Genomic DNA, 27,969 nt, shown 5'->3' on the forward strand with positions numbered 1-27,969 from the left:
CAGATAAAACCGGTGCAGGATACAGCTCTCAGAGCCAGCTGCAGAGAGCCAAATGGGAGACCCTCCAGACAGCATAATCACACTCTCCTCTCAAGAAAAGAAGAAAATTCCAAAGTTGCTAGGTGCAACTTCAAGCAGGTGTCATTCTTCCTCAGCTGAAGCCACTGAACAAAACTGCAGGAATGAAAAACTGATTACTCAAGTGCTTCTGAAAAATTAAACTAGAAAACTGTGATGGGAACAGGATAAATGACATTTCTGTTGCTTTCTTAGAAATTGTTTTGAAATCCAAAACCAAACAAGAAGAAAGACAGTGGTAAAATAATTTAGCAAATTGATCACCAATGACTTATTTTCCTCATGATTACATAACCCACAGAATTCAAGAAGGGAAAGTGTTCTTCTGCCACTAGACTGTAAAGATACTACCTTGCAAGTAAGAACTCTCTTTATTATAACAGGACTTGACGTTGACTTTGCCATGTCAATTTGCCAAATTCATTCTCAGTATTTGTTTTATTTGAAGCAACAAAAACATAGAAACATCATCCACCAGCTTAGTCCATGAAACACAAAAGCTGGCCTTTTATGGTCAGTGGTACTCCCTGTACTTTTCTTCCTTTTAGCAAAATTAATGGTCAGGTCCAGGAGAAATGCAGGCTGACTAGGTTGTAAAACACATTTTTTTTGTTTCAGACAAAAAGAGTAACCTTTGGGGAAAAACATCCCACAATGAATCATCTGACAGATCATGCTTCTCAAAGAAAGCAAGCTAAAATTTTATCACAGCTGAAGTAAATTGGTAGAGGATTTGGTTCTAACAAAGACACCTCTCTAAGCATGAAGTTCCTCGTTTTGTGAGCCCAGAGATATACCTGCCATTACTATACCCTCACTTGAGAAGGGCTTCAAAGCAGGGGAGTAGAACTGAGAGCAACCTGTAAATGGGAACCAACATAAATGTAAGGGATACATCCTGCATACTAGTATCTGCAGAAGATGCATGGAAGCAGACTGAATGAGTACACAGACACATCTGCCAAGCCAAGCACAGAATGTGAAAAAATAATACTGTAATTTGCATTTTTTTTCACAAGCACCTTGCTGATGCAGGCCTCCAAAATGAGAAGAGCTTGACTGCTGTCTTGCTTTGTAAGAAGGAACTCTGATATCTTTGGAAGATACTGGAATGGTCCAAAATTTTGGAGAGAGTTTTCACCTACCTTGTTGTACCTCCATCTTTCTCATATACACCCTCAGTCCCATACTGGATTACAGCCAGCTGCATATGTATCATGCTTTATTAGACACAGAAGTGAATAGGACTTTGTTCCAAACACTGGAGGAGTCAGGCACGAAGATGTAAGAGAAGGCTGCAGGGAATGAGCATGAAATACTCTCTGCTGGGTTGCCTCTTCTCATGACCCACACTTTCTCTCAGAGGTTGGAGCCCTACTTGTTATTTCTACAGCACAGGGTGCTGATCTTCCAGTAGGAGTACAACATCAGGTTGCTGCCCTCAACTGCCAGCAATCCCAGAGTGCTGTGTTCAGGAACATCATTGCTGACCCATCTCCCTTCCTGGGAGAAGATACACCTTTGCTACAGACGGATTGATTGCTAAGAGCATGAGAGCTAACCAATAGGCACATTTACACAAACTGTGTATTGTGTGAACACAAAGCTGTGTTTCAAAGGCAGCAGCCTCAGAGGGAATGAGAAGGGGATATGAATAGGTTGAAATTAATGATTTGCAGACATACAGTAGAATTCAAGATTATGTTTGGTTCACAAAAACATGTCTTAAGAAGATAACAAGTGTTTTAAAGTAAAAATCAGTAGCAGAACAGCAATGAGCAACAAATTCTACTGTAACTTGTAAATCCATCATCAAAAGTCTTGCAAGGTCACTGTTCATAGGTGGGCATTTAACAACATAAATGTGATACTGTACACCTGATATAAAGAAGCTCCTTAATATCTTAATTCACATGCAAAAGTAACTCAAACTGTATGTAAATGTTGCACCTCTAGTAAACAATTAATTTAAAATCATTTATGTAGGGCAGAAAATGTACTTTAATTATATTTTTTCTAAAGGCCAGATAACGCAAAGGAAAACAGATAAAAAGGAGAGAAAAGCTTACCCCAGTGATAATTCAAGTCCCCTCCTAACAGCTTATATAACATAGTGGTGGTTTAAAAACCCCACAACATGACAAAAATAAGAAGGAATAAGCAGCACAACATGGTCAAGATATCAGCTCAGGAAATTCCCATTAAGGCAATTCATCCCAAGTTTACTCTTGCATAAAACAGCATCAGACCGCTTACTCTTGGTCAGAGCGTACAATACACAAGTACACTGAATGACTACAACGTCAAAGTATAATATTGTCTTTCCAAAATAGATGTGCTAATTTGACTCCAGATGTGATTTTCATTCCCACCAGACTCTGGGAAAGGCCACATTCTGTGTTTTAATCAGGTCATTTCAGGTTGTAGAACGAGAACAAGTCAGGCAAGGCACTTTCCAAAAGGCTTAGTACCCCTAAGCCAAAGGAACTCTGAGCTTACAGGAATACCTCTATTCTGCAGCTTTTCAGACAAGCTTGATTTCAGAAGTTCCCACTAGGCCAGGCCAAGTTGGTCTTTTTGATGTGTACATGACAGTGCCTGGTGTCACACATACTCTTATGCCTTAGACATGCTACACTTTCAAAACAGGCACTTGCATTTGCCCTCCACCCCTGGACAGCACAAGCAAATGCACACACATGCACACCAGGGCAAATTCAGCTTAGCAACAGAAACCAGCAGAACGTGAAAAGTAATTTATTATTTACAAGCCTCTAATGAGAAAAAATATAATCCCTTGGCCTTCTTAACACCACAGTGATGCATACACATGCACACATAAGGGTTGGAGAGTTTTCAATAAATTTGAGGCAAGTTTTGCCCTTACATTTTTTTTTTCCTTGTTACTGTGTTTCTGACCTTCACTACTGGCTCATAAATCCTAACAATCCAACATACATCCTTTCTCAGGAGGAAACATCAAGACATGCTAAACACTGTACACTTACTAGCTGTGCAGCAGCTTCTCAAACAGCAGTAACTATAATAAAGTTGTCAGATTTTCCTTCTCATTTCTCATTTGACACTGTCACTGTCTAGGATCTCAAGTTATTGTAGTGGGTAACAGTCACATCAAATAGCTGCTGCAATTATAAGCATGCTTATACTTCTCCAGATACTGCTATCTCCCCCCCTTCCCTCTAATTTCCAAAAAAATATTCCCAAAGAACTGAATCTGAAAAACAAATAAAATGTTTTAAACCACAAAGAAGGATGCCAGCTGTCTTCTTGTCTGGGCAGGCTTTAAATGGTAGGAGACTATATTTCTGCCTAGTAGTGCTCCACCAATGACAAAGGGCTTGGACATTAACCTGACAATACAAGCTGAAAGTTTCTATCCCCTTAGCTCTGAGGAGATCTCAGCCTCCTGCAAGAACAGGGTCAATCTCCCCCGCTAGCTTACTGCCTCTGCGTACAGACAATGGCTGAGTCATCCAGCAGTCCTTCTTGGAGAACTTTAGGGAAGGACACTGATACATCTTTACTGCACCACCACTTGAGCAGCCAGGGACATGTCCTGCTGCCTGCACTGGATCTACTGGAGATCTTGATCAAGGTGTCCTGAAGCCAGTCCAACTTGTCATGTCAGAGTTGTTCAATACTTGCACACCTAGAGATCAGTCAAATCTTAAGTTTTCTCACAGACTTCAGCAGGACATCACTGCTGAATCCTCCAGTGAGCACCATTACAAATTCAGCAACTTCTGAAATACCTGCATCTACTATCCTGTTAGAGGGAATTTAAAGATGCATCATAGCCCACAGTTGCCATTCACCGGGAGCACAGGATGCAACATTTTGAAAGTCTGCCAAATAGGACAAGCACACAAGGTTGCTAAGTTCCCACTTATATGATCTGCTGCAAAACTGGAACTGATTCTTCTGGGGAGCTGCATGCAAGGCACCATCTCAGCAAGTAGATTTATCACACACTCTCCCCCCTTGCAAAGAATGTTCAGATAACAGTGGTGAAAGGCAAGCAGTAGAGCTGTGTGGATGAGGATTGAGCAGTCTGAAGGAGGCAGACTGGATGGACTTTGGTCTGTTCATGAATGTCCTCCCTGGCTTGGCATATGAGCCCTAGTACCCTGACTAATGACTTGATGATGACATGTCCCTGTCCAAAACTACATCAGAATTGGTGCAGGTATGTGGTGTAGCAAAATAACATTGTGCTTTTCCCACCCTACAAACTGCGAATTTCTGAAGAGTTCGAGTTAACCCTTTCAGTCTTCAGAGTAATCCATCAACTCAGGGACTTGCAGATGAACTGGGAAGAATCAGGAGTCAGGAAAGTATTTTTTCCCCAGGCAAAAATGCCTTTCCCCCTGCCTTTTATTGCTATCTGATGTCACCAAAGTGACCTAGAACATTCCTGCAGCACTTTCGAGTTTTGTGGCTTTTGAACTTTTGCATTGATGGTCTCGATTTTATTAGATGCTGCTCGAAAGTTTCATCACTTGGGAAAAGAGGAAGGAAGCTGGATGGATGTTTCATGGACTTAGAAGTACTAGCACTTGGCAAGTCTGTTGGCCTAAACAGACACAAAAGCACATAACTTTCATTGTTTTTCCAAATATTACCTTGGAGGAGAAAACATACTTTCAAAAAGTGGTACCAAATACTACAGGAAGAAAAAGGCAAGTCAAGTACACAAGCAAGGAGAAAGGCACTGACCCAGAAGAGCCATTGAAGTAAATTTAACCATAGAACCAGTCACACAAACTAGTTCCTTAACTGTGTATTTGTGGATCACAAGCATACTACTTGGGAAAAACAGACAGCAGTTAAAAATATTCTTCCCCAAAAGGTTCCTACACTAAAGCAGTCAAGGGTCTTCAACTGCTGGATAAGGCTTAAGCCTGTGATGAGCTCTTAAAAATTAAAGTGCTTATTATCAACAAAATAATTATACGAAGACCAGAAATTAAAGGCAGGAGCAGGCTTCTAGATACCTGTAACTCCAAGTGTAAAATGCTTTTCTCTTAGAATTTCTGTACAAAATGAGTTTTATTTGGTATGCTATTACACACATTTATGCTTCTTAATTTCTCTGTTTACTCACCTTCTGGAGGAAGAAAAAAGAAATTAAACCCAAAAGCTGATAGTAAACACACATTATGAAATATGAAGAATCATGGGACCTACTGACCACTCCAGTGATTATGAAAATTGTAAACTATTTAAAGAGAGCACTCCTCACTGTTCTTCATTAGGGTCTGATTACCTCAGCCATTAACATTTGGCTCTTATTATTATGATTGTAAAATACCGTTCACACTAATGGATACAAGAAAGTTGACATGGCTACCTTGATTAACCCATCAATAATCATTTGGAATAATTTTTCTTCATTCACTGAAAGAATCACTCACATGTCCGTTAATAACGCACATTGTTGCATAGTAAATTAGCATTAAGATTATCCACCTCCGGGAGCTACACTCTACTTCAAAGCGCAAAAGAGATTTCAAATGTGAACTTCACTTAAACAAAAAAAAAAAGAAGAAAATAATATTAGAAAACAATGACTTCTTGTAATTGTTCAGTACACCAAGACAGGTAACTCTTGGGTTATGCAACTGTGTGCAAACTTTAAGCCATCAGCTACTCAACATGTGAAAAAAACATATGCCCCATCTATTTGCACTCTTCGCCGAAGAGTAAAGAACTTGTGTTCCTTCTAGGACAAATAAAAATGTGAATTAAAAATGTTAGTAAAGTGAAGTCAACTTGACCAAAACAGATGAGAATATAACCAAAACTTACCAGGCTATTTGTGGATCCAGTCTTGCAAACCTTCACCTGCAGCCAATGTGACTGCACCCTCCAACAGTGCATGTGCAATTAGGTCCTGAGCGCTCAGGTCTACATCCACTCTAAAAGCCCTGACAAGTCCATTTCTTGATGAGGTTGTGCAGGACAGGATGAGGTGAGTCTGTCCTGAATCTAAGCCACACCATGGCCTCTGGTGTCAGGTAATGACATACCTCAGCCCTTTGCAGCTGCAGTTTTCACACGCCTTTGTAACACAGTGAACATCCATCTCCTCACAAAAGTCATGATGACTGCCAAGATTCTCAAGAGGCTTGATTTCTCCCACATGTGTGCTTTGCTCCATCTCTTCTCCCAAAAAGCACTATTTCCTTTCTGGAAAATGATTTTTTAAAAAAAAAGATGATGTCTTACCATCTAGCCTTTTTTTACCTATTGTGATTAGACTTCCTCTAAGGAAAAAGAAGCTACTTCTTCCACCATCCCCATTATACCTATCACCTGCTGTTTTCAAGACCTGTGATAATGCCGCTGCGATGGTAATCAGTTCAGAGACCATCACTGTGCATGTGGTATCAGGTGTGTTTTTTCCTGTACATTAATCTGTGCTGAATTTCATCTGCCTAATTTATTTCCTAGAGACTCTTACCTTTTAAAGCCTTTATTTTTAAAGTATTTGTCTTTAACTGTCTTAAATAGCATCAATGAACATATTCACTGAATCACCCACTTTACGAATGATTACCTATGAAGGTGCAGAACAGCCCAGGACCAGCACTAATTCCCAGAGAACTCTCCCATGATGTCCCTTCATTGAGGAACCCAGTCATTTGTTCTTGCACCTTGTTTTCTACCTTTAGTTACAGTATCACAGTATCACCAAGGTTGGAAGAGACCTCACAGATCATCAAGTCCAACCCTTTACCACAGTGCCCAAGGCTAGACCATGGCACCAAGTGCCACATCCAACCTTGCCTTGAACTGCCCCAGGGACGGCGACTCCACCACCTCCCCGGGCAGCCCATTCCAGTGTCCAATGACTCTCTCAGTGAAGAACTTTCTCCTCACCTCGAGCCGAAATTTCCCCTGGCGCAGCCTGAGGCTGTGTCCTCTCGTTCTGGAGCTGGCCACCTGAGAGAAGAGAGCAACCTCCTCCTGGCCACAACCACCCTTCAGGTAGTTGTAGACAGCAATAAGGTCACCCCTGAGCCTCCTCTTCTCCAGGCTAAACAACCCCAGCTCCCTCAGCCTCTCCTCGTAGGGCTGTGCTCGAGGCCTCTCACCAGCCTCGTCGCCCTTCTCTGGACACGCTCGAGCATCTCAGTGTCCTTCCTAAACTGGGGGGCCCAGAACTGAACGCAGTACTCGAGGTGTGGTCTGACCAGTGCAGAGTACAGGGGTAGAATGACCTCCCTGCTCCTGCTGACCACACCATTCCTGATGCAGGCCAGGATGCCACTGGCTCTCTTGGCCACCTGGGCACACTGCTGGCTCATGTTCAGGCGGGTATCAATCAGTACCCCCAGATCCCTCTCTGTCTGGCTGCTCTCCAGCCACTCCGACCCCAGCCTGTATCTCTGCATGGGGTTGTTGTGGCCAAAGTGCAGCACCCTGCACTTGGAGCTATTGAACGCCATCCCATTGGCCTCTGCCCATCTGTCCAGGCGGTCAAGGTCCCGCTGCAGAGCCCTTCTGCCTTCCAACTCAGTTGGAAGTTAACTCCTTTATCCATGTGAAGAACTTCCATCTTTTACAGTCTGTTTTTTAAGGAAGTTTTAGGGATGGGTGATGTCTGAAACTAGGGAAGAGGAGAAAGGAGAATAATGAAATCGCTTCCACTACTTTATCTCCTACTTTGCCTCATTCAGACACACATCTTGGTTAGAATCTGCCATCAGAATAATCATTCTGAAGACTACTGCATTTTCTCTTTTTGTAAATGGTCTTTCTTCAGTAGCATGGTTCCCAGTTGTGATCATTATTATAACAGCAACAAAATCACCAAGTGTCATTTCATTAGTTCACCCACTGAAAAACTGTTTCACAAGAAGGAAGTTACCACTGAGGACGGAGAAGGGAAATAACATTTGTTTGATAGTAAGGACTAATTGGAAAATAAACTGTGTAATAGATGCTTGTGGAGGAATAAAAACCATAATGGAATATTTGGGGTACTTTCCTATCTTTATGTACAGCAAGTAATCTATATAAATTCCTCACTCAAAGAGATGAGAGTAAGCACTACACAGATATTAAAATACTTTTTATAGTTACAAAGAGAAGCCCATCTTCCTGTGCTTTACAGCTGAAATAGTGTTTATCTGCTCTTTTCCCTCCGTGCTTTTTGTAGCAGCTATTTCAGCACGCTGAATTTGCCTGCTGAGCAAGGAGGGCAGCTGTTCATCTGGTGCACATTTCTACTGCAACAGCTCCGGCAGGAACATTTGCACCTCCAGCCAACGCTATTGGCATCAATGCTGCCAACGGGATTTGCGAGATTTCCGCTCTTTCATACACCTATCATATGACAATACTTGAATTGTGTAGGTTTGCCATTTCAGGAGACACAAGTCAAGATCTCTTGAGCATATTCTCAAAGCTCAAAATAATATAAACAAAGGAAACAGCATGTGGTTTTATGATCATGCCTATAAAATATTTTATCAGCTGAGGGACCAAGCTACAATATATTCACATGAATAATTCTTAGTTAACCAGCTAATTCTCTTAATTTTGCTAGTATTTTATTTATTCTGTTTTCTTAGCTCTTGCATGCCAATCTCTGTGTCCAGCTTGGGGAGGGCTCTGGCCTAGCAGCTGGACATTTGAGCCTACAGAAGTGAAACTACTTTTTTTTTTTTCCCCTACCATCAACTACTAAGATTTAAAGACTGAGAAATAATTTCATTTTCTCCTTTCACATAATATTAGAATCATAGAATGGCTTATCTCGGAAAAGCCTTTAGAAATCATCTACTCCAACCTCCCCTGTCCCATGGGTAGGGATGTCCCTCAACTAGACTTGGTTGCCCAAGCCCTCATCCAACCTGGTCTTGAACACTCCCATGGAGGAGGCATCCACAACCTCCCTGGACAGCCTATTCCAGAGTCCCACCACCCTCTACTGCTCTGAAGCTTGAGAAGGTAGGTGCCCTGAAAAGTCACTACAGAGGGAGGGGAAAAAACCCTCAAAAAGTAAAATGCACATGATCAGTGTTTCTGAATTAAAAACTTTAGGCACTGAACTTCTTACATTTAATCATAATAAACATTTCAGTTGAAAATCTACACCCTTTACCTAAGGAAAAAACCAATTTTGAACAATATTCTATTTTCCAGTTGGATGAGGCTTTGGCTGAGAAGCTTTCACCAGTTTTACTTGGCTGGAAAAGAGATGCCAGACAGTGTCTGTTTCTCTTTTAATCATTATAAGAAAAATCATTTATTTAGAAATAGTCCTCATGCAGTTCAAAGTCTTCCATGTTCTCAGCTAAATACACTTTATTTTCCCCCCACAACGAGCACATTTGCAAATCATTTCTAGGGCATATTTTTGTACACACATTTACATTTCATTGTTTGCTTGTTCCCAGAAAACTGCTCCTTTAACTGCCCTTAATCAAGAAGGATTTGTACTTTTGATCTACATCAGGTTTTCCTTAATAATTTAATTGTTTTTCCTTCACTATTTTGAGAATCCAAAAGTTGTCCTTTCACTCGTTGCTTGAGTTAAAATTGCATCAACAGGGGAGAGCATGTAAGTAGGAACTTTCCAAGCAATAAGAAGTGTGAGAATAATAAAGACAACCAGCATCGCCCCAGCGCACAAACATGGTCTGTCTACAACACACAGTGGAAGCTATTTATGTACTGATGAACCTGATACACATTAATGAGTTCACTTGAGGATTTATGCAGTACCATTATATGATCGTAAAAGATATTGCTGGAAACAATGAAAATAACTGAAAAAAATATCCTCGATGTAAAATATTAACTGAAATTTTTTTTCCAGTGCATTAAGATTTGCCCATTTGTGAAAAATTCAATGCCATTAACAACATCCAGTTTGATTTAGATGAAGTGGTGAGTGGACTGGATCCTTAGCTATAAAGAGGAAGCCCCCTAGGTTTTCAATAATGCAGCTGCACTGATGACCCACTGCTGCCACATCAAGTCAATTCAACCTCATGAGGTCAAAGGGGACAAAACCAATTACATCCTGTTTCCAAAAAAAGGTCTTATTTCTAAAAAGCACACTAGTGCAGGAAGGATAGGGCATAATCTGGATGTTAATCTTTGGCTTCCAACAACTAATTAAAAAACCTCACCACACAAAATATATCCTTCTGTATTTTATATATGTATATGGTTTACTCATGTTTATAAATAGAGGAGATGAGGATCAGTGGCTTTTCTCTCATTTTGAAGCATGACACTCCTTTACTATTCAGACATAGATTGCACATGACCAGATCAGTTCAGATTTCAATGTGAGTGAAGTCTTGGGCTCTGCTCTATAGGAAATATGCAAATGCCAAAAATAGCTTCTTGAACTGGAATTAATCACAGCATCATACCCTATTCCCAAAATGGCTCCAGTGACAGGAGGTCTGAGGAAAAGCATCTAAGAGTTTTGAGGGAACCAGATCAGAGTGCATATTTCATTTATGTAAAAATAGGATGCCAAGTCACCTGCAGCTATATATTAATTTAGTGTAGTTCTTTACATTGATAGGGTTGTGCTATTAACAACAGGGTAGAGAGATCTCAGAGTACAGTAGCAGGCATATTATCAGCACTAATCAACTAACAAAAATAATCACACCATAATAAATTCCTCACTATCTACAGATCCTCTAAAATATACTCTGGATCCTCAGAGTATAAGCACTTTGGTTTGTGCATTTATGACAATAGTAATTCGCTGTTTCTTGAATTAGCATCTGCTGCCTGTAGCCAGCTTGCTCCTTTGACTTCCCTTTCTCTGTCACCTCATTTCTTTAAGTATTTTTCCTTTAAATCAATTTTTAAAAAATTGTTCACAACAACACCCACAATTTAAAAAAAATAATGTTACTCTTCAAATTAATTCTTGGAAAATTGGGTGAGTTTTATGGACTAGATACCAAGTTAATTTCCATGCATTAAAAATTAACCTACCTCTCAGTGATAAATGTCAAGCCTATGCTTATATACAAAAGTCCACCTGATTTTGTAGCTTCATCAAAAAACAAACAAACAAACAAACAAACAAACAATAACCATAAGGACATGGTGATGATATTAACTTGATTTTATGATGCACTAAAATAGATTTTGAGTAAACAGAAATAATCATGAAGGAAAAATGTTAAAGAGTATCCAACACGGCAGTATTAACCAGTTATTGCAGTCCTCCCAGCTCCTGAACCTGCAGAGATTGCCTGGCTCCAGGGTGGAGGACACACACACACAGTTGTGAGGAGCCACCACCAAACCCAGCACTGGTACAGTAAAAGTAAATGAACCCCATTCTGACATACTGATGCTGCCCACAAGAGCTAGGATGACTTTTGGCTGTGTCTCCTGGAGGCTTTTGCATTGTGGGTAGAATTTATTTTATGTACACCAATAAACAAGCATGCACACCAATAAACAGCTGGGATATAGCATGAGTCAGATATCAATTGGCAAAACATGAATACTGTGAGTGACAAGTGTTTTCCAGCCAGGTTTTTCTCATAATGTAGATTAAGTGTAAAGAAGGGCCAAGGCTAGAACTGACAGAGGAGGCTCCTCCTTTCTGTGTCCCAGGCAACACCTGGAAGAAAACTCTTGCTGATTTCAAGACCCGGTTCTCAAGGCTTTCTCCTGCCAGAGTTTTAGACCAAGTCTTTCATTTTAGGCCATATAATTACTCAAGTTTGCCAAAGCCTGGGGTCTCCTGTTTGCATATGCACACCCTCATCTGTGGAGATACACAAGGAGACAAGAACAAAAGCTGCTTTATAGTCACAAACTATAAGAGTGCCTTGCATGTGCAATCAGGTAGGTGAGCCTTCTCATAAGAATAGACAGCAGTATTATCAGGTCTTGTGATGTTACTAAAAGCCACGTGGACTTTGGTGCTTTTCCTGAAAGTGCTGATCCCCATTAGAGCTGTGTGGTTCTGGAAAAATCCCTTGTGGTGGTTTGAATGGTCCCAGATTCCCTTAAGAAGACCACAGAGACAAAGTCTGTCCCAGGTTTGTCCCCGGATATCGTAATTTTGTTATTCAATCCCATAATCCTGCTGGCACTTAATAAGTGAGCAGCAAAGTCAATTCACTCTCTTTTCTCCCTTTCTTTCAGATCTCTGGAGGGTTTCTTACCTAGGTAATTATGTTGGAGTAATTCCCACCTGTGGGCTTCAAGGCTGCAGCTGCAGCAAATGTCCAGCTGTGCAGTTCAGGCCAGCTTGGGTCTAAATGGGAGACAATGGGAGGGGAGAAAATGAGCACTGGAGTTTTGGTGGTTTAGCCTGGTTAGGCGAAGGTTTTCACAGAATCACAGAATTAGCCAGGTTGGAAAAGACCTTAGAGATCATTGAGTCCAACCTATCACCTAATATCTTCTAATTAACTAGAACATGGCACTAAGTGCCTCATCCAGCCTTCTTTTAAACACTTTCATGGATGGTGAATCTACCACCTCCCCACACAGCCCATTTCAATGGCAAATCACTCTCTCTGTGAAGAACGTTTTCCTAATGTCCAGCCTAAACCTGCCCTGGCACAGTTTGGCACTATGTCTTGTTCTGTCACTGGCTGCCTGGAAGAAGAGACCAACCCCCACCTGGCTACAACCTCCTTTCAAGCAGTTGTAGAGAGCAATGAGGTCTCCCCTGATCCTCCTCTCCTCTAGGCTTAACAACCCCAGCTTCCATTCCCCCAGCTTTTGGGGAAATTCTCATGTATTGTGTATCTGTATTAGGTATTAAGGATTCATGTATGCCATATTTTTTCTTGCACATCTTTAGATACAATTTTTCTGTATTCCTCTCCAACTCAGGAAGAGCATTATTATTTTACTGCCTTTTTTTCAAAAAAAGAGTAAAATAATCTAAGTCTGTCACACTCCTAAACAAAAAAACCTACAACATCCCTGCATTCACTTTTTAAAAGAATATGCTAGGCAGCAAATTTTATTTTGCTGAGAAATGTTAGACAAAGATTTTTCAGAAGCTCTGAGGAGTATGGCTAAATAAAACCTCAAACAACTTGTTTTCAAAATCTTAATGATTTTTAAGCTTGATTTTTCTTCCCCCCTTCTCCCTTCATTTAACTCATGATATCAGCAGAATTGAGGAGATGCCAGTGCAGCTTAGAACAGCAGTTGTTGGCACATTATCTACCATCCATGCCTGCATTCTTGGTGTGGACATGGGTAGTGTACAGACTTATAAATGCAACTGTGTTATCTCTCCTCCCTCCCCCCGAAATGTCCTAGCTTAGGCCTTGGGACAATAAAGCAGGCTGCTTTTTCACTCTTTGAAACACCCCCGGAGAATCATTCCCAGGCAGAGGAATGCTCACTATGGCCATACCCAGTGAAGCTAGAATAGCAGGTCTGCATGACAAAACTCTTCTTAAAGCTATCCCATTCATCACCGATATTTGCTTGCCTTGGATTTCTTGCCTTTCACTTCCTGCACGTGGAGAAGGTGTGGAGCAGAGTCCCTGCAAATATGGGTAATAAATGCTGCAAGGAGAGCTTTTTGCACAAAAATTGAGAATGCTTTCAGTTAATCATACAACCACCTAACACCCAACTGCATCTTCTTCAGGTTTCAGTAAGTCTAGCTGTGCTATTCTTTAAGCTATTGCACCCACAGTTACTCACTCATCCACCCTTTCTTACACATCCAATAAAATAAACTGCAAGCATGCAGAAAGAGAGTATCCTTTCACCATGTCACTCAAAGTTACCCCAGCACATTCATGAGTCTGCCTGTCAGAATATAGCTGCTGCAAGTTTACCTGAATGCTCAGAGTTTGTCATTTCATGACTGGAGGCTGTGAATTGCAAATAATGCAAGTACTAAAATCATAGCCCAGTGCCAGCTGTCCTGTGGGAGGGACTATAAACTCTGCAGCCAGAGTAAACAGCAGGATACTCAGAGTGACCACTGCTTCATCCTCCCACACATATCTTATTCATGTCGTCTCCTTTTGATGACATTAAAAGCTGCTGCAGCATAAAAAGAAATATTAATCTGCAAGAGAAATATGAAGAGCAATTCAATACTCAGACAAGCTAATGGATATGGAACCATGGCAGAGCTGTTACTGTCATCAACCAGCTTTCTATCTGAACATAAATGTTGGTTATGATTGTCAAGAAATAGCAAAGTAGAGAGAATACATGGAATGTTTATGTGACTTTTCATGTGACCCAAGAAGATGCAAGGTAACAACCATGCTTTATTAGTGAAATAGTTGCATTTGAACCATTGTGCAGAAGACACAAGCAAAGCTTAGAAGAGCTCCCTTATGTTTCACAGTTTGGAATATCACTCTCCCTTCTCAGAGGTTATGGAATATTTTTACTATCATTATCAGTTAACTTTATCAAACAGTCAGTGCAAATACAAAGGAGATTTCTTCTGGGCAATGTTTTATCTTTTACACACACTCAACAGCCAGGCTAGCATTTCTGAAATGAATAGTGTGAAGTTAAGCCTGAAACAAGGACACATAACAAGAAAGTCCTTACGAAAACTCTCCACCCAGCTTTGCAAAAGAGCTGATTCCTCTGTTAGACTGGCACAAATCTGTGGAGCTTAACAGGTCTAACTTTTGGTGTACATCAGTAGGACACCCGAGGTAGGCCCACAGTTACCAGTGCAGTTGAATTCTGATACGGAAAAAGCCCATGCAATCTTCAGAAGAAACCAAGACAAAGGCTCAGCAGCCAGCCATTGTGGCTTTAACTAATCAGAGAGAAACCACCTGCAGGAATACCCCCTTTTCTGTTTACTCCCAGCAGAACCTTCCAAATGATGATTAATCACTGAATAAACTGAACAACTGACAATGACATCATGACAAAGGGAAGGCAGAGAGGGGCACCAGGACCAGTGGATGCAGCTCGAGCAAGGGTGGGTGGAATGGCCAAAGAAGATGGATGGCCTAAAAATGCTTGACACTTGAGTATCTCCTATGTAGCAGGAGGATGGCTGCGCTGAAGTGGACTGCCAGCTTCAGGCAAATAATGCTCTACACAAGCTGACACACTTCCTTCAGCTGTCAGCAGCAATGCAGAGGGGCAGCTTCCTTAGGAATGAGCTAATGAGGCTTTTAATTGGGACACGAAGCCCTGATAATAACAGAAATAAGAGACACTGTAGATGACAGGATAATCCATTACAGTGGAAAGCATTGTGAATGTTTCACTGATTATATCCACAGATTATCCTACCTATGTCCCTACTAATTTGAAAAATGATGGATCATAGGGTTCAAACAGGACTCAGATGAATCAATTAGACTAAGTAGTGATATCAAAAGCTCATATTTTCTGCACTTAGGAATCAAGTGTGTTTTGTCTAACAACAAACAAAAATGAGTTGTGTCTTACATTCTCAGTTAACAAAGCCATTAGTAACACGGAAAATGCTTCTTTAAATTTTCTCTATTTTCGGATGCTCTTGCCCCCACAGAGAATTTTCTGATGTTTATTAGCAGGAAAAGAAAACATTTGTAGGAAATGATATATTGTCTTGCAGCATTCTGCTGATTCTACTTCTAATTTTGTCAGTGCAGGGTTAGCATAGGTGTTTCAGCGAATATCCAAGTAACAAGAAAAATTTGAATGCTATTAGCCATATTGTTCATTCAATACCCAAACCAAAATTGACTTCCAGTGTACAACTGAGGCACCACTTTTTCTCCTGGTACACACATAATGCTCTTCATGAAGCTGAACTGCAAGTATTGTAAGATTAAGACCCTAGGGACAAATTCACTCTACATGATTGCTTGGGCAGTTATTTTCACTAATACAGAATGATCAGGTAAATCTTCACACCAGCTAGGAGATACATTGGGCATTATTATGCCTCTTACTGCCTTAGAAAACACGTCTGATAGATTGCCTGATCTGAAAGGCGTGTTTTACTGAAGGACTCACTGGAAGCAGATCAAACTGTTTCTACCTCTATACCTATGAACCCCTCTATGTTACTCAGAGTTTTGCTGAGAACTATCTGTCTAATCTAAAGCAATATTTACAATAAGAAATACCATAAGTTCATGTTGTTTTCAGTTTACACATCACTCCAGCTATCTTGGATGTAGGTGATTCAAAAGCCAGAAAACAGCAGTTTGTCTCTTCACAGTTGTGACAAAAACAGGGACTCCCAGGTGACACTGGATTTGTGCTCACGTACTGTAGATTGTCTTGTAGATTCTCTCTTTGGACACCATGTAGTACCTAAACCAGAAACTCCTAACAGCTTGTATGATAAGCTCTCTCAGCTAAGGTCAGATTTCTCTGGGGAATACACTGGATTTCGCCATTCTCCTGCATTACCCAGTAGGTATGACCAGGACCTTCAGCAGACACCACCCCTTGGACAGGTTTCCATTTGCCCAAAGGAGAAAATATTTGAACAGTTTTTCCTAATAGATTCTTTTCACATACAACAGGAACTTTATCTCCATCTACTGTTTGTACCAAACCTGATTGTGGTGGTCTTGCTCTGTTTACTGAACTCCACCTATTTACCAACCAGGTAGCTTGTGCTAAATGTTAGTCCCAGTTTTTCAGAGTTCCACCCCCCATGGCTTTTAGGGTGATTTTCAACAAACCTTTGTAGCACTCAATCTTCCCTGAAGCTGGTGCAGAGTAGGGTATGTGGTAGATCCACTCAATGCTGTGCTGTTTGGCCCAGTTTTTCACAAGATTGTTCTTGAAGTGAGTTCCATTGTCTGACTCGATTCTCTCTGGAGTTCCATGTCTCCACATGATCTGTCTCTCCAAGCCAAGAATGGTGTTACATGCAGTTGCATGTGGAACTGGATAGGTTTCCAGCCATCCGGTGCTGGCCTCTACCATCGTCAGCACATACTGCTTGCCAGAACGAGATCGAGGTAAAGTGATGTGGTCAATCTGCCAGGCTTCACCATACTTGTACTTTGACCATCTCTCACCATACCATAAGGGCTTGATTCGCTTAGCCTGCTTAATAGCAGCACAAATGTCACAGTCACATATGACCTGCGCAGTGTCAGTTGACCTATGGCGTGCCCATTGGTAGGTTGCATCTGTGCCTTGATGTCCAGATGAATCATGGGACTACTGAGCTAAGAACAATTCGCCTTAGTGTTTCAAATCAAGTTTATGTTCACTTGAGAAATTTTGGCATCTTGATCTGCCTGCTGGTTGTGTTGGTGTTCCTCAGTGGCTGTTCTTAGGCATGTGTGCATCTACATGCCACACTATCACTGGAATTCTCTCCAGCCGTCCATCAATGGCCTGCCATAGATCAGCACACCAAAGAGGCTTTCCTTTCTTCTGCCAACTAGACTTTTTCCAGTCTTTCAGCCAACCCCATAGAGCATTGGCTACCATCCATAAGTCAGTGAAGAGGTAAAGGATAGGCAAATTTTCACATTCAGCTACATCAAGAGCATTTTGGACAGCTTTTACCTCAGAAATTGACTGGATTTTCCTTCTCCATCTCTTGCTTCAGTAACTCTCCCGGTAGGACTCCAGATTGCTGATTTCCATCATTGCTTGTTCCCAAGAAGACAACAGGAAACATTTGTGAACAAAGCATAGTTCTTTTCCTGATCAGAGAGATCACCACAGGGAGGAGCTTCCTCAGCATGAGTTACTGTCTCCTCTGGAAGTTTGGTACAATCTGTGCCTTCCAGCCAATCTGTGATCACTTCCACCAGACCAGGTCGGTCAAGATTACCCATTCATGCTCGCTGGGTTACCAAAGCCATCCATTTAGATCAGGTTGCATCTGTGGCATGATGCGGTGATGAACCTTTGCCTTTGAACATCCCAGTTTAGAATTGGCAATCTAAGAAATAAAAGTAATTGTGACTCAGTTCCAATCACTTCAGAAGCTGCTTTCACTCCTTCACATGCTGCTCATATCTCTTTCTTTGTAGGGGTGTAATTTGCCTCTGAACCTCTGTAGCTACGACCCCAGAAACCAAGTCAGTGACCACATGTCTCATTTGGTGCTCTCTGCCAAAGACTTTGGAACACTGTCACTCACAGCCATATACAGAATGTTTTTAATATCTGGACCAGTTTGAACAGGTCCCAAGCCCACTGCATGGACTACTTCTTGCTTTATCTGAACAAAGGCTGCCTGATGTTCAGGTCCCCACTCAAAGTTGTTTTTTCTTGTGAGTGACATCATGCAGAGGTTTGACAATTTGACTGAATCTAGGAATGAATAGTCTCCAAAACCCCTCTTCCACTCTTTACCAGTTAGACTTATTTCAGGCTGCAACTAGGTTAATTCTTGAGATCCATCAGTGATTCCAGAAATAGTTATAGACTCTGTCCCTTTGCAATTTGATGGCAATAAAGTACACCGAGCACCAGTATCAATTAAAGCCCTGTATCCCTGATTTTTTGAACAGCCAGGCCACCTAATGAATACATTCCAATAGCTTCGGTTTTCTCCACTATCCCTTTCCTGCTCCTGGCTGCAGGCAAGGCCTCCCTAATGCTTAATGTGGCTTGCGAGTTGGGCACAATCATTAGTGCTGTTGTGGGAGAAATTGCAATTATTAAAATAATTGTAATTGCTCTGGGGAGCTGAAGAAGTGACAGCTACTTGTCTGGCATTACTGCCTCTGCTTCTGCCACTCTGTAGTTCCCTGACTCTCTTCAAAAGAACTGAAGTAGGTTGACCATCCCACTTGTTCATGTTTTCACCATAGTGGCCATGCAGGATTATTCAAAGTGTCCCACATGATTGCTGATAACCAGGTGCAATTTGTCTCCTGTGCTGAAATCGCCTTGCAATAGGTGGGTGTCTGTTTCTGATGGCAGAAACATGTACCCACTCAGAAGGTCAAGGGATGTTATCCTTTGCTAAATTGGATATGGATTATTTAAGTTCCTCCTTAATTTTTTTCCTGGTGTCTTTTACCTCTGTACCCAGAGTTTGTATGGCAGAGACTAGGGCAGAATGCGACAAGTGGTCCTCAACCCGCCTCAGTTGGTCAGTGAATTCGGCAAGAGGGAGAGGCCTTCCATTATCACTCTTTGCTAAAAATCTGCTTGCCAAGATGTTAGCATAAGATGAAGGAGCAAGTTTAATAAGCCTCTTTGTGAGATCTGTTCCAAGAAGAATGTCATCAGGCTTACATGTACCATAATCTCCATAAAACACTTCCTTCACAGCAAACTCCTTCAGAAGCTTCATTCCCTGCTCAGCTGCGTTCCACTTCCTAGTTGTCCACAGAAATTCATCTCAGGAAGGATATCTCATTACCACAGCCAACAGGAGGTGTGTCCACATGCTAACCTTCCTGAGAGGGGTTGCTAGGTATTTGTCAATTCCAGTCTCTTTTGTAAGTGGCCCTAGCTGCTTTGCAGACCTGTCTCCTGCCTGTAGGGCATTTGCACCAATAGCACAGCATCTCCCTAACCAGCTTACAATTAGCTCTCCTGATTCCCTTGAATACTCCTTTCTAATTTCCCTGACCCTTTTCAGAGGATCATTGGAAATCTGGATATCATCCTTCTCCTCTTCCTCTGGTTGTCCTTGGCCTAGATACAGAACTTTCTTAAGAACACTCTTAAACTCCTCAGAGCCATCCTCCTCCTTGGCAGTTATTTTCACATAAATCTTTTTGTTGCTATATTGAGATCTAAGTAAGTTGGCTAAGTCTCTTAAGCTGTACTTCTTCTTCAGAGGTCCCTTCGTCTAAATCCTCTCTTGAATCACTTCTTGTTGAATGTTTAGTTTTGTCTTGCACTTTTTCTGGAGCAAGAAAAGCCTTCAATGTGCCCTCCAGCGGGCCTGAATCTCTGAGGGTCTGAGCTGCTGATGCTTGAGGAATTGAACTAGGTATAGAACCAGAAACAGCAGAAACTCAAATAACAGCTGTCGACAATTGAGACTTTGGCAGTTGTCCAAGAATCTGCAGGAGGAGGTGTCTGTACCATGGTGGACATGGTGGATTGCCCTCGACCACCCCCTGAACAGCTATTGTTTTGAGAAAACTGCCCATTATCAGTTCCAGGAATTTGGCCAAATTCCACTATCTCATTCCCCAAAACCTGCAAAACTTCAGAACTTTATTTTCTGCCTCTACCCAACTGCTTTTTAGAAGAAGCTACAGTGGAATTTTTTACACAGAATGCAGCAATTAGAAATAAAACTAGAATTATTAGGGCTATGATTACACATGATAAGTATACTATCATGTTACATGCATAAAACTTGCTACAGGTGTCTGAAAGTTCATTTTTTGGACAGATAACTATCATTAAAGACTTAGAAGGAGTTTCAGAAATTGTAACGTTTCCTGACTTATTAAAAATGGAGTTGGTAATAGTTTCAGTAATATTAAACCAAATCCAACCCAAACAATAGCCTCCAAAGTCCATAAACGTCCCTTTAAGCTTTCTCCACATCATATAAAAAATTGAGGAACCAAGCTTTGCAATGATCCATCAGTGGAGATACCAAAGGAAAAGAGGCCAGGCACCAGCCCAAAATGAGATAAAATAGTTTCATCTTAATTTCCAAACTTAATTAGTAATAAAATATAAATTAGAGCCATTTGGAAGTGCCAAAATAAGATGTAGTGGTTTAGGTGTTCCCCCCCCACACCACACACCCCCAGTTAGGAATTCACCCAGATTAAACTCAGATTAAACAGAGATACAAACACCCCCAACCCCAGCAGCTACCTGCCCAGGAGCAGCTCCCAGACACCCTTTTAACACCTCTTGCTGACCGTTTCAGTTCACTCTGCATGTAAGGGATACTCTGAGATAAGGGAGAGGGTGGAAAGGGTAGAACGAAGGTGGAAGGATGATTTAGAGTCCCTCCTGGGCAATTTGCTGCTGGTCAGTGGTGTTTGCATCTCTGTGTCACTATTTACTTGCATATTACTATATATAGTTGCAAATGTATCTATATATATTGTATATATTTCACTTGTAAATTGTGTGAAGCTATAAATTCAGCTTTGTTCCTTAACTTCCAGATGGCAGAGTTTAGTCTGGTGAATTCCTAACCCGGGGTGGGGGCAGGAGTAACACCCAAAGCACTACAGCACTGGATGAAACAAGTAGCAAAATTCCAATGTCAATAGCAGTAAATCCTTTTCCACTTATTTTGTGATTGGTTTTGTTTGTAACACAGATGCAAAAGAGGATTTCAAACAAACTAAATTTTTAAAAGTTTTGATGGATTGGTTTTCCACTTGGGGGATCTTACCCCCTCTTTCCATAAGGAAAAAAAAATATTTTTACAGTGTACTTCCTCAGCTAATGATTTAGTAAAAATTATCTTTTCCTATCATTTTCTGGAAAAGGTTTCTGTTCCCAAATACAGCTTCAGAAATGTCTTAGCTTAGAAAACAACAGATAGAAATAGACATTTGGAGACTGAGGCATTTATACAAACCCAAAGTAATTTCTTGGGGCCAGAAACAACCATCCAGGAGCTTTTATCGTTATCAAACTGGGATCTTGTCAAAGTGCCCAGAAAAGGACTTGCTCAGAGCACCTTTCTGTAGCAAGCAGTGCAGAGCCTATTTCTTCTGCACAATATTCCTTCTCAGCACTGCAGGTACATTAACACGTGCTTCTATGTAATAATGTGCATTCTGTGCAATAAGCTTGCAAATGCCAAATGCATGAAACTGTGTTCAACTCCAGCTCCTCACCAGCAGAGACACTTTTCAGTTTTCCTGTTAAAGATGCTTTACTTGAGGGGGCCAGAGAAAGGCGAGAGTATGAACTGTAGCACAGTGCTTAAACTAAGGCTTGGAGCCCAGTCATTGCTCATGGACTAGTTGTGTATCCTGTATATGACATCATGATTTCAGCTCAGACACTGCAGATCCTTCTATAGCCTAAATTATTTCTGAAGTCAGGGTTTAGTTGCCAGTTTCACTCACAAGCTTTCAGAAATGTTATCTGCTTTTAATTACAGTGTTACAGGACTGCTAGTGTTTCCTAGGAACACTGCTACATACACAGAAGGGGCTCCTGAACATAACTGCACATTTTCAATGTTTGTACTTCCACTCTGCCATACCTGTTCCATTCCTCCACCCTATCAGGCAGTTCCTCATGACAGTTACTCTTCACATTAACACCAGCTATCTGCACAAGCATCTTCATATTTCATGTTAACTGCTTTTAGCCCCTTAAAATTGACATCACTCACAGTACATGGTTAAATTCCTTCACTCTAAACCATTCCTGCTCTTTGACTGGTACAATCACTCAGTCAAAGGTCTCCCATGTCAGTTGGATGTGCACCCCAATCTTCTCAAACTTGCTGGATATGGAATTGGCTAGGTGGTTGCACACAGAGAGTCATGATCAATGGCATAATGTCCACCTGGAGACCAGTGACAAGTCCTGTCCCTCAGGGGTCAGTACTGGGACCAGTGCTGTCTAACATCTTTGTCAGCAATATGGACAGAGGAATCAAGTGCACCATCAGCAAGTTTTAGATAACACTAAGCCGTGTGGCACAGTTGACCTGCTAGAGGGCAGGGATGCCATCCAGAGGGACCTGGACAGGCTGGAGAGGTGTGCCCAGGCCAACCTCATGACATTCAACACGGCCAAGTGTAAGGTCCTGCACCTGGGGTGGCACAATCCCAAGCACAAATACAGGCTTGGTGGAGAATGGCTGCAGGAAAAGGACCTAGGGGTCTTGGCTGATAAAAAGCTCAACATGAGCCTGCAGTGTGCACATGCAGCCCAGACAGCAACAGTGTTCTGGGCTGTATCAAGAGAAGCATGGCCAGCAGGGCAAGGGAGGGGATTCTCCCTCTTTGCTCTCATCAGACCCCACCTGGAGTACTGTGTACAGTTCTGGAGTCCCCAACACAAGAAGGACATCGAACTGCTGGAGCAAGTCCAGAGAAGGACCACGAAGATGATCAGAGGGATGGACCACCTCTGCTATCAGGATAGGCTATGAGATTTGGGGCTCTTCAGCCTGGAGAAGAGAATGCTTTGAGAAGACCTTGCAGCAGCCTTTGAGTATCTGAAGGGGGCCTACAAGAAGGCTGGGGAGGGACTATTTACAAGGTCTTGTAATGACATGATGAGCAGTAATGGGTTTAAACTGGAAGAGGAGAGATTTAAAGTAGATGTTAGGAAGAAGTTCTTTACAGTGAGGCTGGTGAAACACTGGAACAGGCTGCCCAGGAAGGATGTGGATGGTCCCTCCCTGGAGGTGTTCAAGGCTAGGTTGGATGAGGCCTTGAGTGGCCTGTTCTAGTGGCAGCTGTCCCTGACTATGGCAGGGGGTTGGATCTAGATGATTTTGAGGTCCCTTCCAACCTAAACCATTCTGTGATTCTACGATTCTCTACAGTTATTCTTAAATTAGGAGCTTTAATTCTTAACAAGAACTGAGCTTTTTACAAAATTGTCTAGGGGTCCTGGGCCTTAAATTGTATATTCCACTGCTCTGCACAGTCCTTTGTGCAAGGACAACTCATAAATTCATGGCGATCATTTCATGTTAAAGGTACAACCTCTCACACAGAAAGGAAAATTTGATTTTCAGCTCTCCTCAGTCACTGGTAACTCTTGACAAATCTGCTAAATATTTTTTTTTTCTCTACACTGACATATTTCTATTACAGCACAGACTTCTCCACAGATTTTTGGAATACCAGTCTGTGATCTCTGCTGTCCTCTCAGAGAGGATCATTATTCACAACCTCACTAGCTGCAGCTTCCTGATACAACTTTTCCTCACGTTCATACTTCTACATCTGTGGTTTTGATTAACCTCCCTGGTCCTTTCTCAATGTCTATTTCCAACAAATATTTTGCTTATTTCCTTTAGATTTTGCATATGTATTTTTTTTGATCCGGGCAGGATCAGTAGATGAAGAGAAAATGCTCTGAGGAAAATCTTTCCTTCTCCTTTTTTCCTCCCGCTTTTTATTTTGCACAGATCTCTTCACTGGCTCTTCAGAAAGAAGTTCTGGTGGCCTTTCAGATGTACAGACAAAACGATTTTTTTAAAGTCACAAGCAAGGTGAAAAAAAATTGTGGATAGGCAGGGAAGAACAGATAACTTGTTTTGCTACTGCTCCTTCATTTCCTTTAGATACTTCTTTTCTGAGTTCCTATAAAAACATACATCCCAGTGAGTGAGGAAATAGTAGAAGAGAAACAGGAAAGTACAGACAGTGCATTTTCTCTTCAAAATATTTAAAACATCTTGTGCTGCTTCTTTGCAACAGTGAAGATTGATGTCTTTTTAGGATAATGCTTCAAGGAACCACATTACAAAAAATACCAGCTTCCTTTCAGCTACTTCTCTGCATGTGGCAGGATACTGGTGAAAATCAGCAGATTTGGGATGTTAATGTTCAACCAGGTACAGTGAAGGTTGCAAAGCACTTAAAGACAGATCAGCTTGACAGATTCTGCACTCCAGCCTATTTAGCCAGGCATGTACTTTAGTTGTAAGTTGCCTTGTTTAATTAGCTACTGAGGTGTTCCATCTTCATCCCTAGTGCCTCATGCCTCATAGGATGCAGAAGCAATCACTGTTTGGGACTATGACGGAGCAGGGCTTGATTGTTCTACAAGATGTCCCATGGATGGGGACCAGACACTGTTGATTAACTATTAACTTTGCAATTCTTGACATCAGGCTTTTTTTCTTTCAGTGATGCTAAGAAAGACACTTTGGAAAGATCTGAAACACTATGTAGAAGATGACAGATTGCTTTGTGTATTTGAAAAAGGGCTGATTACAGCAGGCTCTATCACCAGAGCAATTTAGGAATGATAAAAATATAAGAAGTGATGGTGAAAATTCTATGAGGCTTCTTAAAAAATACATGCAGACAGAAGCATATTTGAAGTGTGTATAGAGATGTCTCTACTGAATGTATTTCTACAACAATACATATACAGGATTAAGGTATACCTGGCTGAAATCTCCCACAAAAACAGTTTCTAGCAATCAGACAAAATCATCACTCTATAGGTTTATGTTGCTTTTACAGAGGGAAGAAGAGGGATTTATGGAAGTAAAAGTAGAGGTGGTCTGAACAGCAGAGAACCAGCTGCAGATGCTTCACTGAAGTCCTTGTTAAAACAGGTATTTCCAGTGTGTTACGTTCATTGTAAAACCACTTGAAATCTTTTGTACCATTGACTCTTTCCATCCTGAAATATCAACACAATTTAATGCTCAGATGCTTCAGAAGGATTTCTAGGAGCTCTGACGTAGAGTACTTAATTATCTTTATGAGGTTAGGTTATACATTTAGGTTATTTTAGCTTATTAGTTAATTACCTCTAGATTTTTTAAACCTACCACTTGCTTCTGAATCCAAATAGCTATGTAAGAAGCATTCATAAGTGCCCATGAAAACAACTTTAGTCCAGAGCTGGCTGTTACAACGTTCATGACATTAATCAGATTTAACTATTCATTCTTCTGTCCATTCCTCTGACCTCTGGGCATTCCTTAAGAAAGCATTGCAGAGAGGGGAAAAGCAATCAAGCTTTGATATTACCACAAATCCTTCAAATTTCTTTAGCCGTTTCAATTTGTGCTTAGACTTACTGAGACCACAGAAGAACACAGACCTCTGGTGGTGATCTGCACTTAATGCTGGGCAGAGATCCAAGTTTCATGATCTGATTTCATGATTCTCACTTCAAGTAAAAAGTGATAGAATGAGAAGAAATGGTCTCAAGTTGCACTGGGGGAGGTTTAGGTTGGATATTAGAAAAAAAATCTTCCCTGAAAGAGTTGTCAAGCACTGGAATAGGCTGCCCAGGGAAATGGTGGAGTCCCCATCCCTGGAGATACTTAATTACATTCAGAAGTGGTGGTGAATGCCATGGTTTAGCAGCAACCTGGTAGTGCTAGATTAAGGGTTGAACAGATAATCTTCCAACCAAAATGATTCTATTATTTACATGGGTTTGCAGCATGGTGGAACTGACATCTTGATTTACAACATCCCAGGTGTCACGTCAATTCTGACCATGAAAACGGCCAACATGATGATTTGCTCAGGTCAGGTCATTGGTAGTGTCTCCAGACATTGCACTCCTATTGATGAAATCCAACAACAGCAATGAAAAAGCACTCACCAGATTAAAGGGAGTTGGCCTAACTTTCTCAACTTGGTATCTCCCCCTTTGTTTGGGAGGAAAAGGATATTGCTCTTCTTCTTCTTCATAGATATGTCAATAATTAACCAGACAGCAGAGCCGAAAACACTGTTATTTCCAGCTGCACATCACACACCTCTGGGATGAGGAGTAACGCCAGTCCTTCAGCTGCCACAGCTTTCACCCAGTGTGCCCACTGAAAGCAAACCTGCTGAAGAACACTTCACCTGTTGAGTTTGCCCCAAAGGCCATCAGTTTCACAAGCTTAGCAACAACAGTAGGAAACTCAGTAAGCTACTGTCTTCTGCCTAAGATGCATGGCACCTGCCATGTGAGCACTTCCCACCCATTACATGGCACACATAGCCTTGTAACTACATAAAGATCTAAGGTCACAGTTAGACTTATCTGTACAAGTGAGAAGAACGTTTTTGTCCCACTCTTTACTCACACCTCTCTAGTCTGCAATGGCTTGAGTGTACTGAATTTCAGGACACACTGAAGAAGCCTGCCATTTACCAAGTGCTCACACAGGCAACTTTTTAGGAGGTTCTTGGAAGTTTTTGCAAGGCACAGTTTTTTTTTTTTTTTCTTTTTCCTCCAGTTCTTTAATTGACACGGAGTAAAAGTTGTGTGATTTACATGTGCCTGGAAAGGATGGAAGAAGCTATTTTTAACTGTATCACTTGCTTTTAATTCCAGCATTCAATTAGACATATATTTTAGCTTCAGGAAACTTTCTTTTCAAGAGGTGAAATGCCAGCACAGTACAGTAGCAGAACCATTAGCTGTCAAAATAAAACAGGCTTCATATTCACAGAACAACAAGATCAACTACACACGACAGAAATAAGATGGCAGTGCACTTTTACTTTCCAGCAGCTGGTGCAGTGTTTTCTGTATTAAATTTAATAGGCATTTTACATAGGATGTCAGATATTTTTGTCTCTGCAAATAGTGTTCTTCCCTTAAAAAAAAAAAATCCAAAACAAAACCAAAAAACCCACCCCAAAAACAACACCCGCAGAAAAACAAACAAACTAACTAACTAACCCAAAAACATATTTAAAGCTCTAGGTTTGCTGGTGCTTATATAGGGAAATCATTTAAGAAGAGCATGGAATTGCAATCGTACACTAGCAATGACTAGGTAGTAATCATTTTTAAAAACAATGTCACAAAAGCTATTTCGACCCTGTCACTCTTAAGAATAATTAGTTTCCATCAAAGCAACAGATTATCTGTTCATGTTGTCCACTGGGTCATTACAATGGGCAACCAATACAGATAAATGGTATCTAATCTTTTCTGCTCTTCTATTGGACTGATTGATGGTTATAACATCTCCGATATTATAAGGCAGAAAAATTATGCTGACATTTAGAAGCAAAAGCACAGAAAGATAAAACTAAGTACAAAGCACACTAAATAAAAAAAAAAAAAGGAAAAACAAAGAAGAAAGAAATAGCTAAAGACAAATAGAACAGAAAAACAAATGACAATTAAGCTAAAAGAGATTTACAGAGGGGAATGGCTATACGTTGTGGGTGGCAAGGAGCTCAATTAATTACAGAACATGAAGGGAAATCCAGGCATTTCCATGAGATGTTATTAAAAGACATATTGACTGAGCTTTCTTTACATGCTATGCCTTAGAAGAAGACAAAAGGATTTCCCTGGTATTGATTTGTTCCTGGAATTGGT

General features: G+C 41.1%; 2 long non-coding RNA genes across 3 annotated transcripts in view; both read right to left on the reverse strand.

The window, feature by feature from the left end:
- Positions 1 to 4,837: 4,837 nt before the first annotated feature.
- Positions 4,838 to 6,770, reverse strand: LOC135176274 (uncharacterized). The gene is made up of 2 exons (XR_010302589.1): positions 6,659 to 6,770; positions 4,838 to 6,288 (listed from the first exon to the last, which is right to left on the reverse strand). It is a non-coding gene; the product is annotated as an uncharacterized LOC135176274 (long non-coding RNA).
- Positions 6,771 to 7,626: 856 nt separating this feature from the next.
- Positions 7,627 to 27,969, reverse strand: part of LOC135176275 (uncharacterized) — a 56,713-nt gene continuing 36,370 nt past the window's right edge. Inside the window, exons 1-3 of one of the 2 annotated variants that reach the window (XR_010302590.1) lie at positions 13,481 to 13,611; positions 12,267 to 12,358; positions 7,627 to 7,711 (exon numbers count right to left, since the gene is read on the reverse strand). This is a non-coding gene — a long non-coding RNA (uncharacterized LOC135176275). Of the gene's footprint in view, positions 7,712 to 12,266; positions 12,359 to 13,480; positions 13,612 to 27,969 lie in introns of those variants that run through there. The other variant, XR_010302591.1, reaches the window with a different exon arrangement.

This window comes from Pogoniulus pusillus, chromosome 6, assembly GCF_015220805.1.
Source record: "Pogoniulus pusillus isolate bPogPus1 chromosome 6, bPogPus1.pri, whole genome shotgun sequence".
NCBI lineage: Eukaryota > Metazoa > Chordata > Aves > Piciformes > Lybiidae > Pogoniulus > Pogoniulus pusillus.